General features: G+C 42.0%; 1 protein-coding gene across 2 annotated transcripts in view; it reads right to left on the reverse strand.

Annotated features, from left to right (window-relative positions):
* HPCAL1 (hippocalcin like 1) overlaps positions 1 to 16670 on the reverse strand; it is a 109248-nt gene that overhangs the window by 74970 nt on the left and 17608 nt on the right. Inside the window, exon 2 of one of the 2 annotated variants that reach the window (XM_048845510.2) lies at positions 10375 to 10420. The exons of the other annotated variant lie outside the window; for it this stretch is intronic. The gene's annotated coding sequence lies outside the window, so the exon portion shown is untranslated. The remainder of the gene's footprint in view (positions 1 to 10374; positions 10421 to 16670) is intronic. 2 annotated transcript variants of the gene reach the window in all.

Here is a 16670-nt window from a genome sequence, read left to right on the forward strand (position 1 = left end):
ATTGGGGATTGGTCCTGCTTTGAGCAGGGGGTTGGACTAGATGACCTCCTGAGGTCCCTTCCAACCCTGATATTCTATGAAGTGATGAAGCAACTGGAGTCCAGTTCTTCAGGAGGATGCTGGAAAAACCTATATCTCATCAACAAAAATGATTAACTTTGTAATTAAGCCTCCATTTTCTTCAAATACAATCAATCAGTGCATGAGTTTTCAAGGAGATTTAACATTATTGAAAGTACAGTAGAACCTCAGTTATAAACACCTGGGGAATGGAAGCCGTTCATAACTCTGAAGTGTTCGTAACATTGAACAAAACGTTATGGTTGTTCTTTCAAAAGTTTATAACTGAACATTGACTTAATACAGCTTTGAAACGTCAATATGCAGAAAAAATGCTTTTTCTTTATTTTAAAAAAAGCACAGAAACAGTTTTATTACCTTGTCAAAATTTTTTTTTAAACATTCCCTTTATTTTTTTTAGTAGTTTACATTTACCATAGTACTGTACTGGCTTTTTTTTTTGGGTCTCTGCTGCTGCCTGATTGCATACTTCCAGTTCCAAATGAGACTGTGATTGACCGGTCAGTCTGTAACTCTGATGTTAGTAACTCTGAAGTTCTACACATGAAAGGGGTTGAAACAAGACTTAGGCCTGGTCTACATTGGGGAGGAGATGGCGGGGTATATCTCGATCTAAGTTACGCAACTTCAGCTATGTGAACAACATAGCTGAAGTCGACGTACTTAGATCTACTTATTGCAGTGTCTGACGTGCCCCCGTTGACTCCACCTGGGCCTCCCGCTTCAGCGGAGTGCTGGAGTCGACGGTAGAGCGCTCGGCCATTGATTTATCATGTCTAGACTAGATGCGATAAGTCATCCCCCGCTGGATTGATTGCTGCTCGTCTATCCAGCGAGTAATGTAGACAAGCCCATACTTTTCTATAGGATGACACAGAATTATTAGATAAGGGTCAAAGTTTCAGATTGGGGTAAATTATATTTTTCAATCTACTTCAAAAACACTGATCATTTTTCTTCAAACCTTGCAAAAATATTTCCTTTTGCCTTCAGTCCAAGTCTGGCAACTTTCAGATCCAACAAGCTTTCCAAGTCACAGTAATTCATAGATTTTAAAACCAAAGGGGCAATTTATGGATCTTCTATTTTGACCTCCTGCATAACAAAAGCCATAGATTTCATCCAGTGATTCCTGCATCTAGCTCAACAAACTTGTGGTTATTAGAGAGTGGGATTAAAATAGGGATTTATAAAGGAACACTATTTTTTCAACACTATTATGGAAAGTAATATCACTGCATCTTCATAATCTACCGATTTTATTATCAAGAAATGCTGAAAATTGAACCATTCTATTTCACAGACTGACCTCTGGCTCTGGAGTGCTTCAACCTCTACGACTATAATAATTTATACTGTCTAAAGTGGAATTCGTGCTATGAAACCAAACTAAATGCAAAGCTTATCCAAATGGACATCATCATTTAGAGTTCCTGGCTATTAAAGAGAGAGTTGAAAAGATTCCATTCTGAGGTTTCTACTCCCACTTTAGATTAAGAACAGAAGACAAAAAGTAGTAATAAGAGGTAAACATTTTGAATAGCATGAGGCTTTGTAAATTCTTGCATTTACAAACACACACACACCCAACTGTGGGCCAAATTTGACCCAATCATGTTCATTTAAAGACATTAAACCTAGTGAACAAAATTTTCCAACTCGTATATTGAAAGTTAGGTGCCTAAATATAAATTTTAGGTGCCTAAATTCAGGCAACCAAGGTTAGAAATTTTGGCCAGCAGTTCAGATGAGAGTTGAGTGGAGAAAGGGAATTCTATTTCTTGGAGGATGTTAATATTTCAAAATTTGGTTTCATTCCTATTTCAAAACACCCCCACTTCAAATTTAGGAATTCTCCAAAAAGGGAAAGCTCTGGGGTCCAGGACTCCAGGGCAGTCCACCTGGCAGGCTGCCCTGAAGCCACAAACCCTGAAAGCCCTCGGGTCCTCAATTCAGGGGCCGCCTGCATGGCGGGCTGCACCCAGAGCTGCAGACCCTGGAAGCCTTAGGAGACCAGGCTGCTGAAGAGGCGCAAGTGCAAGAGCTCGGAAGCCCTGCTCTACAGCACCCCATCAAGTGAGCTGTAGAGGAACCTAGGAAACTGGGAGCCTGGCATTCCAGGCTTTTGGTTCCCCAACATGCCACCAAATGGCAAGATGGCAGGAAACTACAGAGCATTTCAATTTAGATGAATCTGCATTCACGGATGGAAAATTTTCTACCAGCTCTAGTACTAATGGCTTTCAAGGAAATCGTTCAGTCAAATCTTTCAAACAAATGTGGCCTGATTTTCCAAAGTGTGGTCCCTCTGAAGCATCCGGCACTGGCTAATCTCAGAAGACAGGATATGGGACCAGACAGACCACTGGTCTGAGCCACTATGGCCAATCTTATGTTAAGGTAATATCCCAACAGCCCCTGTTGACTTTACTGAGCCCATTTTCAAAATAAGCAACTTTCCTTTTTTTATTTTAAAAATATTTATTTATTTTTGGTAACTAGCTTTAAATTGCCTAAATCTAAAAATTTCAGCCACAGTTCATACCTGTCCAGGTTTCTTTAAAAGCGGCAAAGAGTCCTGTGGCACCTTATAGACTAACAGACGTATTGGAGCATAAGCTTTCGTGGGTGAATACCCACTTAGTCATGTAGTTGAAATTTCCAGAGGCAGGTATAAATATGCAAGCAAGAATCAGGCTAGGGATAACAAGGTTAGTTCAATCAGGGAGGATGAGGCCCTCTTCTAGCAGTTGAGCTGTGAACATCAAGGGAGGAGAAACTGCTTTTGTAGTTGGCTAGCCATTCAGAGTCTTTGTTTAATCCTGAGCTGATTGTGTCCAATTTGCAAATGAACTGAAGCTCAGCAGTTTCTCTTTGAGGTCTGGTCCTGAAGTTTTTTTGCTGCAGGATGGCTACCTTTAAATCTGCTATTGTGTGTCCAGGGAGATTGAAGTGTTCTCCTACAGGTTTTTGTACACTGCCAGTCATAATATCTGATTTGTGTCCATTTATCCTTTTACGTAGGGACTGGTTTCTTTAGTTGCCTTTCCTTTGCATTAATGACTACAATTCTTTTCTTTTGAAATCTTTTGAAAGTTCTGTATTGTTTAATGTGACAGTTCAACCACATCAAGAAATTATGGAAGCCAGCGGTCAGTTCTGGCAATAGGAACAGGACATCAAAGTCAATCTGACATACTATTTGTAGACAGCTCTTACTGTACTTCCCAAGCAGGTCTGACCTCAGCTACCGGGCATAGGCATGCATTTATTTTTCCTCAGGATACAAGCTACTATACGGTGATAACAGTGAAGAACATTATGGAGGTGATCATCAAGAAATTTAGAACCTGGTCCAAACCCACTTAAGTCAAAGGAAAGACTCCAAGTACTTCACTGTGATTTGATCTGCTCCTTAAACATGCACCTCATTTTATATTTTGACTAATCAGAGTCAAGACTTGTTTGTCTGAATTTGTCAGGCAACTCCATAAACATACAGATGCATAAAACCTCTACTAGATACAGTTCTAGGAGTGGTTCCCCAGATAACTGGATAATACGACCATGTATTAATATAGTCTGAATGTGTCTTATTCCATTATAGTCCTTCCTTCTCTACACATCCACATTTTTAAAAGGAAAAAACCCCAAACAAACAGAAACCATTGCAGCCAGAGGTTTTAGCTAATCATCCTTGCAAGGGTAATATGATTGCAAGTATGGGACATGATGCTACCACCCTTACCTCACGTGAGCAATCTTTATGCACACGAGTAGCTCCATTAAAATCAATGAGGCTATATGTGAGCATTTAAGTGTTGCAAGACTGCATCCTGTATTTCCATGCACCATCACGCAGTGATGAGAAAATGCTGTACCACGAGCCAAATGTGACTATTTTGTTCCAAAACTGGTGAATGTGGTTGAGGTTGTTATGGAAAACAAAATTAACCTTCTCACTACTGAAGGAAAAAGAGCGAGCTCATGACTAATCTTTTCAGTTCTTGGTATTGACAGGATTTACACAGCCATACTGATTTTTATAAAAATAGTAAATCGTATTACCTCTATGCTGCAAGACCAAAGATGCACAACGATACCTTAATACAGATTAAATAAAAATAGCACTACCTGAGTCAATCTGAGGATGATAATGCTTTGTAATCCCACACTATTAAAGGATGAACATTTGCATAGCAGTGAATCAACATGAGATACTTGCAGTAGGATACAATTCTCTTTTTGTTTCTTATACTATACCAATATTCATGCAAAATTTGGAAGGAGGAAGGTGTGTGCAGAAGGTTCAGTATGTGGAGAAGAAAAGCACTGCTGTTAGAGAATGCCAAGCTCAGTATCTCCTTTCAGTTCTGAAATATTAGCCCATAATTACATTTTTCAGCAATACTATTGCTATATTACATTTTCAAGCAAGGTGGTCTCTGAGTTAGTGCATTTATCCTTAAAACGCTCCCTGAATAAACTGCAAATTTGTAGAGCTTTTTCAGCATTGAAAAGATCAAGAAGTTTCCAGGAGTTGATATCGCAAGTCCCATCATTAAAGTGAAAAATATGAAGCATGCATGGTGTGTTGCATATCCATCCTAATTAAAAAATTATTGAATTATTTAAGGAAACATGCAAAAATGTGATATATATTAAGTACAATACAGAAGAGCTTGAATAGTGAAAATATTAACAAAACTGAATTATACAATGAACATGAAGAAATGGGAAAGAAAAAGGAAAGGAAAGGAAAGAAGCTGGATACAGGAAGAAGAGCAGAAATATGAGTAAAAATACATTCTTCATTTAGTAAATAAGACAGGAATGATCCCAATATAAGATTAAATTGGCCTAATTACTTTGTAATATAGCAGATGGCCAGGTCTGTTATGGTTAAGGTTTATCTATGCACATTACTCTCCTACACAATATTCTTCACTTCAATGGTGGTGTGAGCCACTTGTTTATGCTAGGCTTTCAGTACTTAATTTATCCATGTTGGACATCCAGCTCTTTTAGTTCCTACCGAAAGGTGGCAAGAGATAAATACCAAAAACGTAAAGTCAATGGAATTTTCTTTTCAAAAAAATTTGTGGTATATTCTTTACCTTTTTATCAGCTGAAAGGCAAAATGTAGCATGAGCTGCATTGCCACATGGAGGAGGCAGTGGTGCCTTAGGACACGTCTACACATATAGCACTGCAGTGGCACAGGTGCAGTGGTGCATCTGGTGAAGACACACTATGCTGAAAGGAGAGAGCTCTCCCATAGGCATAATAAAACCATCTCTCTGAGCAGCAGAAGCTATGTCAGCAAGAGAAGCTCCGCCACCAACAGCACTGTCCACATGGTGTTTATGTTGGTGTAATTTATGTCACTCAAGGGGGCGGTTTATTCTTACCCCTAAGCGACAAATTCTGTAGACAAAGCCTTATACACCTAAGCCAGTCCTCTGGCTGACTTGAGCTGGGGTCTGAGCTAAGAGAAATCAAAGGGAAAGAGAGACACCCCAAATGCAAAGACTGAAGAATGGAGTTTGCCAACTGAGTTTCACAATGGGAACTCCAAAGTGGGGGGAAATCTGCAAGAAGAAGAAATACTTATCTTTGTTCTAGCATTACCACAGAATAAAGTAAAGGTGAAGGAAACCGTTCATGATAGGGAATGAGTGGGTAGCATTAAAAGAGGTGCTCTGGGTCCACCAACTTTTAGGGCTTTAGGAGAACCAGGCACAAATTAATCTAGTTCTCAGTGAACAAGGGATCATGTTAACTACTGGCAGACTCAGAGGTCATGGGCTGAATTGGCAAGGACCGATATTACCTTCTCATATCCAGAAGTTTCCCACAATCCCAAATCAAGGAGGAGGAAAAATAGGAAGAATCAGAGGTTGCATTGCCTAGGGTGACCAGGATTTAATCCTGAGCTAGGGAGTGATGTTTGTAGGGAATGAGAGTTCAGAGACTCTCCGGAGGGTTTGGACTGCTAGACAGGCATGTTAGGGTCTAGGAACACTCAGGGACATGCAACTACTGGGAAGATTAAATGGCACTCCCCTTCCTACAGGTCCCACCTCTTCCACCACTTTATGCTTTATCAGAGTCCAAATTATTTGCTTTTCTGCTGCCTCCTCCTTTCGGATTCCATCACACTAGAGGAATATATAGCTACAGTGTGCCAGTGAGCAGAGGGAGAGAAAGAATAGACTGTGCGGAGAGGGGGAACAAGTTGTACTGCCGGCCAGGAGAAGATGGGTAAAAAGACTTAATCTAGGAGGGGCTATCCAGTAGGAGTAGTTGTATGGGCAATGGGCAGTTTTTAATTAAACTGGCTGCTGGGGTGCAAAAAACTTCCACACAACTTCCCCAAAAACCCAGACTCAGGAGCACTGATTGCAATTCGAGATAATTCCAGTACAACCAGGGTACCTGGTCACTGTAACCTACCATTTCCTGGGCTGTAGATAAAGAGTTTTATTTCCATTACTATCACTGTCAGTCCTGTGATATTTCATGGGTAAGAAGTCAACCTAATACCTCATACACTCTTCCATTTGGTACAATTTTCCAGATATAGGGGCATCTTTACTATCCCTTTAAGATAAGGACAGCTCAGTTTTTGATTAAAGTGTTTAGGAAAGTCAGTTTATTGCCAGGATAAATCTCTCTTGCTCTGGATTCTGCAAGCGCTTTTCGACTTCTAGTTCTATCATTCTGAATTCAAGAACTTGCTAGTTTTGGTTGTAGGTTTCAGTGCTGAACCAGAGATCTTTCTCCATACACTCTGGAACTGGAAAAAGACTGGTTAAGCCAAGCAGCACATTTACCTGCCAGAAGAAAAATTTGCTTTCGGTGATGTTTGCAGTGTTTTGTCCTTCAGATCTCACAGTACTAGATCTGGCCATTACCAGCTCCACAACGGTGTACACACACCACTGCCTCGCGCACCTACCCTCTCTCAGCCACTCATTCATGCAGATTATAGCAATTCCCTCCTCTATCACCTCTGAGAATCACTCTCACCAAGTCCCCAGTCTATTCAGACTAATGCTGCAAATATGCTCACCACCAAGAATACACAAGACTGCTTTCCCCAAACCTCATCCAAAGAAACCTCCCAAATTCTGTCTCCTGGATTTCAAAACCCTTTGTGGCTCCTATGCCCCTCAATCTATACTATATCTGATCTCATTCTCCCAATACCTTCACTTGCTGCCTCCTCTCAGACCCCAACCCAATCTACTCTGTTGGAGGTTGACCCTCTGCTGCTGCTTCTGACCAGCTATGCAGCTCACCAATCCTAAACAAAACAAAAAACACCAGCTTGATACTCCCCTCATCAACACTACCAACAGCAGCTGTTGGTTCCCCACACTGGTGGTTACCAGTACCCTATGCATCTCCTAGTCTATTAACCCCCCGCCCCAGATCCCCATCATATCTAGCGACCATTGCAATGTCTGTGCATTGTGAGACATTTGCATGAATGACATGCAAACATTATTACACCAAAATAAGCCATCATATCTTACTTACTTACACACACACACACACACACAGAGTAAATACAGACAAGGCACATCACGGAGTCTCATTGCATTCCTGTTTATACCTGATATCGTGCCTCTGTGAAACATCAAGTCACATGGAAAAATAGATTCTAAAAACAATAAATTAAACCAGAAGGGCCCAATTTTAAAACATTCAGTGTGTCATGTTTCGAGCATCACAAATACATTTCTGGAGGTGTATCATGTAATCATTAAGCTTCTTGCACAACACAATTAAATCTTGTGAAAACCCTATAAGAGCACGTGCAGCATAATGTAATGACAGATTGTTCATCCCATAAATGCCAATTAAATTACAGTTTTAAAACTGCCAGTTTTATTCCGAAATCTATTCGCCAAAACAAAATTGAAATTGGAAAGAGTTTAAAGCAGGGATTAAAAAACTTCAATGTGCAAGATCACAAATGCATCATTTGGAATGCATTAATTCAGTACTTATTAACTGGCGATTTACTGATATGTCAAACCAAACTGTAAGGTCACAGATAGCAGAATGCATATGAATTTTATTCTATTCTGAAGAAAATACACAAAGATAGAGCTTCGTTAATCAAACTTGACACAGAGAGCTCATCAGTAAAATTCTAATACAAAGCTGTATAAATGCAAGACTATTAACACTGCACAATAGAAGTCAAGAAATACAGAAGGAAAGGTTCCTATACCAATGTTAATTGAGCTGTTCTGCTCACGTAGGCCCCAATTCAGCACACATTTTAACCACATGACTAACTTTAAGTGCATAAAGAGTCCCAGTGGGACTACTCATTTGCTTAAAGTCAGGCATATGGTTAAGTAGATTGTTCAATCAGGGCCTATACCATAGCACCCAATCTGGAAAGCACATAAGCACATGACTAAGTACTTCCCTGAATTGGGACCATAATGTTTTTCCTATTCAAACATACATCTTAATATATTACTGTTTAGGCTATACAACATATACATTGAAGTGTGCAATGTGGAGAGTTACTATTCCTCTACGAAACCACCAACTCAAAATTTGAACTTTTTTTCCAAATCGAATAAAGTAATTTCAGGTACTACATATGCTTCTGAGTGCCCCACAAACTTTCAGGGGGTTAAAATATATTTCACCTGCCATGTTTTTCCAATATCCTGTAGCTTGTGAAAATCCTATATAAAAGACAGGAAAAATTAACATTTTCAAAAGCACCTCAGTGACTTCAGAGCCCATGGGCTGGTCTACACTGAAAGCTGTACCAGTGTAATTATGTCAGTGAGAGGTGTGACTTTTTGCTGATATAGTTAGTGCAGTAAAAGCCCTAGGATGCACACAGTATAAAAAGTGCTTTATACTGGTACTACATTTCCTGAACCAGAATAAGCTATATTGGTATAAGCACTTCTATATTGACATAACTGTGCCCACATCGGGGAGTTGGGAGAAGAGGGGTTTGCTGCTTTAACTACACACATATCCGTAAAGGTGTTAGCCATCGGAGATGTCTACTTAGACTTAAGCCACAAGTTCAAATCCTAGCAGGCTTGACTCAATCTTTTGTCCTATGTAGAAAATTAGGGTATCATGCATTATGTGTGGAGGTCTTTGTGAAAGAACTTAATTGATGTCCTGTCTGTTCTGCATGGACAAATGTAATGGCTCTTTAGTAAGAGTACGGGTTCTTGGCAGAAATTCATCCCATCCAACATGGACACACAGAATATTGTGCAGCATGCTGTGCAAAAGAGGTTGCTGCATTTCAGTTGTGCTGTGCGTGGACACTCGTGAAATACACTGGGATCTTCTGTAAAATAAAAATATATACTTATTTTACAGAAGGGGAGGTAGTCCAGTAATTAACTAAGGTTGAATTTCCCAAGTGTTTTAATCTATCTGAACACACGATCACTTTAATAGCTTGTATCCTGTGCACTGGGGAAATGAAACGCAAGGATAAACTTCCTGAGCAATTAATGTGTAATGATATAATTGTGTTAACCTTATTGGGAAAAACTTAGCATTGAAAGACGAAATGCAGTAGCAACAACTACACATTTATTCAGAAACAGTAACAGAGAATACTACTGACCAGATCCACAACTGGTAGCTAAACTGATTCACATCAGTTTAAGAGCTGGCTCTGCATGTGCATAATGTGGCCACATTAACAATTCTGTAGGAACCTTACCTTTTCACATTTGCTGACTATTTTAATGTTTCGTTTACCTAATTTTAACTACACAGAGATGTACGGCATACATGAGTATACTATGAAGACACAAGTCACATTAGTCAGAGGCAAGAGTGAGTTATTCCAAACTTTAAAATTCCATTCTATTCAATTTAAATAGGTTAGTTATGTTCTCAAGGAAGTCGTCCTTTGAAATGGAAAGGAGGACTTTGGCCTCATGGGGCAGCATAGACTATTAGATCTGAATACAATCTAATTTGTACAAATTTCCCCCACTGGAGATAAATTAGCTTAAAAAGATAAAACTTAATTACTGAATTCTCAGGAAATTCATTCTGGTGTGAAGATAAAAGTTTGTAACATTGATGTAAAAAGACCAGACCTGTCCTTCAGGTCAACAATTAATGGCATCCTGTCTATAAGTGTCACCCCAAATTTTGCTCAATGCAGAGGATTAATACTTGCTGCAAGCTAAGTTTTGAGGCTTACATTTTCTGTTCTTTCAGATCACTAGGTGCTTTGAATGGGGCAGAAAAGAGGGAGAAAATCACCCTTACCTCTTATCTTGAATCTCTTCAGAGCAATTTAGATGCATTCACTTGCCTGAAAGAAAAAGCATAAGACATACATACTTGACCTAGAGTTTTCCCCTAAGTCTCAGTCTTTGGGACAAATCTTGTTTTTGGCCCCCCTGTGCAAATCTCTTGGGTCAACAGGGCTGCACACATGTAACAGAGATCAATATCTAGCCCTTAGTGTGAAAATTCTGTGAGTATTATTCAGTAGTCATTCCAAATGCATACAGTGGGGGTGGGGGAACCTACAGCCCGCGGGCCGGATTTGGCCTGCTGCTTCATTTCAGCAGGCCTGCAACAAGTCTCAGCACCACGGGCCAGAAACCCTTAGCCTCGGCACACCCCCCGCGGGACTGGAGCCATGAGCGCCAGCTCACCCTGCTGCGGGGGAAAGCTGGGGTTGCCAGGCTGTTAAAGTTTGGTCAGCTCAGCGCAGCTCCCAGAAGCAGTTAGCATGTCCCTGCGGTCCCTGGGCAGACAGGCCACTGCATGCTACCCCTGCCCCCAGTGTCGGCTCTGCAGCTCCCACTGGCCAGGAACCGTGGCCAATGGGAACTGTAGGGGCAGTGCCTGCAGGCATAGGCAGTGCGCACCAAGCAGAGCCCCCAGGCCCTCCGCCTAGGGGTGGGACATGGAGGCTGCTTCTGGGAGCAGCGCAGAGCCCTGGCAGGCAGGTAGCCTGTCTCAGCCCCGCTGCGCCACCGACCAGGAGCCACCTGAGGTAAGCGCCGCCCAGCCGGAGCCTGAACCCCAAACCCCCTGCCTCAGGTCCAAACCCCTCCCACATCCTAACTCCCTTCCAGACCCCACAGAGGTCGGAACTCCCTTCCGCGCCCAACCTCCCTCCCAGAGCCCACACCCCGCACCTCCTCCCGCAGCCCAACCCCCTGCCCTAGCCCTGAGCCTGCTCCCTCACTCCAAACCCCTTGGCCCCAGCCTAGAGCCCCCTCACGCACTGACCCGCTCATTTATGGTCCCACCCTGTAGCCTAGGGGAAACCCTGAGCTGCTGACCCCCTGCAGGGCTGTCTGGCCCACAACTGATGTTTTCTGTGGGTCAGTGGCCCCGACGGAAAAAAAGGTTCCTCACCCCGGCATACATCTATTAAATTTTACAACCTAAACGTACGTTCTATTTGTCCTGAAATACAGAAAACTGCTAGGGAATTGATCAGTATGTAAATTTCTCTTATTGTGCATGAAAAATCAATTCTACTGGCCTTCGAAGTCCACTTGTACCATCCTCCCTGCTTGATGCTGTTATACGTTCTTCAGAAAGAACGAGTCAATTTTAGCTCAAAGAAAAATCCCAACATGCAAGCATCGGTCTTGAACCTCCAAATATTATTTGTCCAGATCTACGAGTAAAAGAAAGGCAACCAAACTACACGGACACCAGTTTCGTTTTCTGGAGCCATTAATGACATTATAAAAGAAGGTTAGAAATGGCTTCTCTTACAATCCGTTATCTTACTTCAACAGAACAGAGACTACTATTAGTTTGTATCTCTGCAGGGCCTGCCAGGCAAGGATCCTAAAGCTCTTTACAAACATTAATACAGAGTTTTTTTACCCAGAAAAAGAAGTATTAAAAGATTCCAGGAAGTCCACTAGGAACTTTGCTATTACTATAGATTTTACATAGAAGGTGCTCAGATACTACAATGAGGGGTGGCAGAATAAATCCCTCAGATAATTAATTTAGCCTCACCACCCCTGTGGCAGCAAGTATTTATTTCCATTTTTCAGACAGAGGGCCAGGTGAGTTTATAAATCAAATAAAGCCCCCACTAAACTCAATAGAATGACTTCAAGTGGGAGTTAAATCAGGCCTTAAATTACCTTCCCAAAGACCCAAAGTCAGTGGTAGAGGAGGAAACCAAAACAGCTCATCTGACTCTTAGTCATGTGCTTTTGCCATAGAACTATCCTTCCTCCCCCACTTACTGTAATAGCGTAAGTTACAGAATACTGTATTTGACCACTTAATTAGCAACTTTGAATTAAAAGCTATGTCCACCTTCTGGATTAGAATACACACAATCATTTAAATATATGGGGTGGGTGTGTATTTCTTCTTCATTTTAAAAGGGTCTTCAGGAGAAGTACTGGACATTGTTTCCTAAAATCAGAAGTCCTGACTCCAATCCTAAAAAGCCTAGTTTAGCTGGGCTGCAGAAGTTAGTCTGTATATTTAGCATGAACCATTAAATCTATTGTCAATGAAAAGGGACATATAACTGAATTAGCAGAACCAGCTTATGGCAGAAATTTAATTACAAGGCAGAATTAAAGGATGATAAATCAATTTTTGGAGGCTGGACAAGAAAGGGTTGTTGTTGGATTAGATACTAGTATCAAGGCAAATGGTAGATTACAAGTTACCAATCTGATGGTTCTACAAAATCATTTTTAGTGTTATACCTATTAAGAGGCTGTTTTGACAGACCAAAGGAAAGAAGGCAGTACATTATGAATGACCCCTTGATGTAGCTCCTATCACACTTTGCTATATAAGGCTGGCTGAATGCAACCACTGCATCTCAAGTCACACACATTACTCAACCTGAACATATCCAAATGATCCCTTTAAATTCTAAAACGCCTGTTAACTAGTAATTCTATCTTTCTAACACACAGAATCCAAGGTCTTCAGCATTAAAAGTCCAAGTCCCTACCACTTGAGCTGAAAGAGTAACTCCTTTAACCATAAAGAAATAGCAGGCTTTTATCCTCAGTGAGAGCCAACTATCAGAAGGAAACTGGAGCAGAAGTTGCTAGCCTACTGCTTGTAAGTTATACAGACAACCCTGACTTTGGGGAAGGAGTGTCCTGAATATGGACCTGATTTGAACTGAGTTTTCGTATGCACCACCCATAACCCTGAACACTCCATAACAGCCACATGGGGTTTTCAACACAGCCAGGGTTAAGCACAATGTATATTTGTGCTTCAATTCTGTTGTCTCTATATAGGGGGTTAAGCATCCCTTTGTAAGGTACTAGGATTTGCGAGAGATTGTACTCACTCACTGCTGTTACCTGCAGCATTTTATTATGTACTCTGAAGCTGTTCCATCCATGTTTCTTCATTTCTATTCATGGCTATTATTCTTATAGAACACTCCTCTCAAAATGATGGAGCTTGAAATGTATTTAGCTCTTTTTTCCTCATTAACAGCTACTGCTTCACCCTGCACTGCTCCAATGTTTATTCATTTTCCCTTTGCTGAGAATATTCTCAAATCAATAGGAGTAGTAGGCATTAAGAAGACACTTACTCATGTCTTGAAAGTTCAGCTTTAACAGTCAAATAGCATTAGGGCAAATCAGTACCGTTATTAATGCTACCTTTACAGTCAAGTTTCTCACTAGCTCATCTTCTTTCAAAAGTGCTGTACATGCCAGCAAGCTTCCTTCAGACATCATAAAGCAGAGGCTGTGTCTATGTTCTCATCTAGCAAAGCTTGCTCACTTACAGTTCTTATTTTGATTGGGATATGCTGGCATCCCACAGGTTGCTCTTCTTGAATGCAAACAAGTACTCTAAGCCCTGAGAACGAGGTACTCCCTTCTCTATTTTTGTGGTCATGTCAGGAACACTCCAGATATCAAAGAGCTGCAACTCTCCTACCACATGATCACCTTTTCTTTTTTAAGATGGCATTTTCCTTGGCCAGTTCTACAGCTCCTCTAGCGCCTCTCTCTCCTTCCAGTACTCCACTCCTGTGTACACTGCTATCCAAGCATTTACACTATACTCACACTCGTCCCCTAGGCCAGACGACACACTGCATCTGTTCAATACATGCTAGCCAGTCACCTGCTCCTCTAGATCCCTCTGCTGGCCCAACTTCCCCTCACGACATTTCCCCCAACTCTCCTCTTTAAAAGAGTGCCCTTAAAATTGCTACATCCACAATCTATCATGAGCCTATTGGGCAATAGGGCCATGTGAGCCCATGTGAGGTGTAATTCACAAGGTCAGCATCAAGCAGCCGGTAAAGAGATTCATGCTCCCTGCAATAAATGCTGACATGCTAACCCTACATGTAAAGCTCCAGAGGAGCTGAGAAGCCACTCAGGGTTTCCCCCCCCCACAAGTTCTACCAATTTAGGGGGGTGGGAGTGGGAAAGAGGGAGAAATGATAAGTTGTGGCCAGTTTGCCCTACCCCGCTCAAGAGCTTTCACCCCAAGTCCATTTCCATTCAGAAATGTGCTCTACCCCAATGATAATGTCATAAAGAGCAGTTAATACTCCACAGCCCTCCTCCCCCCCCCCCCCCCCCCGCCATGCACGCATGCAGCGGAGTCAGTACTACATGGAGGGGTTGAGCAGCAGGAGCCATTAATCCTTCCTTCCTCCGATCTGGACAGTAACATGCCACATTTTCTATTTATTGAGGCCCTGATTACCATAGTATCGGAGCATCTGAGTCTTCCTAAAAGAAAAGGAGTACTTGTGGCACCTTAGAGACTAACCAATTTATTTGAGCATGAGCTTGCATGAGCTACAGCTCACTTCATCGGATGCATACCGTGGAAACTGCAGCAGACTTTATATATACACAGAGAATATGAAACAATACCTCCTCCCACCCCACTGTCCTGCTGGTAACAGCTTATCTAAAGTGATCAACAGGATATTCTATCTACTACCCAAGATCCATAAACCTGGAAATCCTGGGCGCCCCATCATCTCAGGCATTGGCACCCTGACAGCAGGATTGTCTGGCTATGTAGACTCCCTCCTCAGGCCCTACGCTACCAGCACTCCCAGCTACCTTCGAGACACCACTGACTTCCTGAGGAAACTTCAATCCATCGGTGATCTTCCTGATAACACCATCCTGGCCACTATGGATGTAGAAGCCCTCTACACCAACATTCCACACAAAGATGGACTACAAGCCGTCAAGAACACTATCCCCGATAATGTCACGGCTAACCTGGTGGCTGAACTTTGTGACTTTGTCCTTACCCATAACTATTTCACATTTGGGGACAATGTATACCTTCAGATCAGTGGCACTGCTATGGGTACCCGCATGGCCCCACAGTATGCCAACATTTTTATGGCTGATTTAGAACAACGCTTCCTCAGCTCTCGTCCCCTAAAGCCCCTACTCTACTTGCGCTATATTGATGACATCTTCATCATCTGGACCCATGGAAAAAAAGCCCTTGAGGAATTCCACCATGATTTCAACAATTTCCATCCCACCACCAACCTCAGCCTGGTCCAGTCCACACAAGAGATCCACTTCCTGGACACTACAGTGCTAATAAACAATGGCCACATAAACACCACCCTATACCGGAAACCTACTGACCGCTATTCCTACCTGCATGCCTCCAGCTTTCACCCTGACCACACAACACGATCCATCGTCTACAGCCAAGCTCTGCGATACAACCGCATTTGCTCCAACCCCTCAGACAGAGACAAACACCTACAAGATCTCTGTCAAGCTTTCTTACAACTACAATACCCACCTGCAGAAGTAAAGAAACAGATTGATAGAGCCAGAAGAGTTCCCAGAAGTTACCTACTACAGGACAGGCCTAACAAAGAAAATAACAGAACGCCACTAGCCTTCACCTTCAGCCCCCAACTAAAACCCCTCCAACACATTATTAAGGATCTACAACCTATCCTAAAGGATGACCCAACACTCTCACAAGTCTTGGGAGACAGGCCAGTCCTTGCCTACAGACAGCCCCGCAACCTGAAGCAAATACTCACCAACAACCACATACCACACAACAGAACCACTAACCCAGGAACTTATCCTTGCAACAAAGCCTGTTGCCAATTGTGCCCACATATCTATTCAGGGGACACCATCACAGGGCCTAATAACATCAGCCACACTATCAGAGGCTCGTTCACCTGCACATCCACCAATGTGATATATGCCATCATGTGCCAGCAATGCCCCTCTGCCATGTACATTGGTCAAACTGGACAGTCTCTACGTAAAAGACTAAATGGACACAAATCAGATGTCAAGAATTATAACATTCATAAACCAGTCGGAGAACACTTCAATCTCTCTGATCACGCAATCACAGACATGAAGGTCGCTATCTTAAAACAAAAAAACTTCAAATCCAGACTCCAGCGAGAAACTGCTGAATTGGAATTCATTTGCAAATTGGATACTATTAATTTAGGCTTAAATAGAGACTGGGAATGGCTAAGTCATTATGCAAGGTAGCCTGTTTCCTCTTGTTTTTTCCTACCCCCCCCCCAGATGTTCTGGTTTAACTTGGAT

This window comes from Caretta caretta, chromosome 3 (genome assembly GCF_965140235.1).
Source record: "Caretta caretta isolate rCarCar2 chromosome 3, rCarCar1.hap1, whole genome shotgun sequence".
In the NCBI taxonomy this organism is placed as follows: domain Eukaryota; kingdom Metazoa; phylum Chordata; order Testudines; family Cheloniidae; genus Caretta; species Caretta caretta.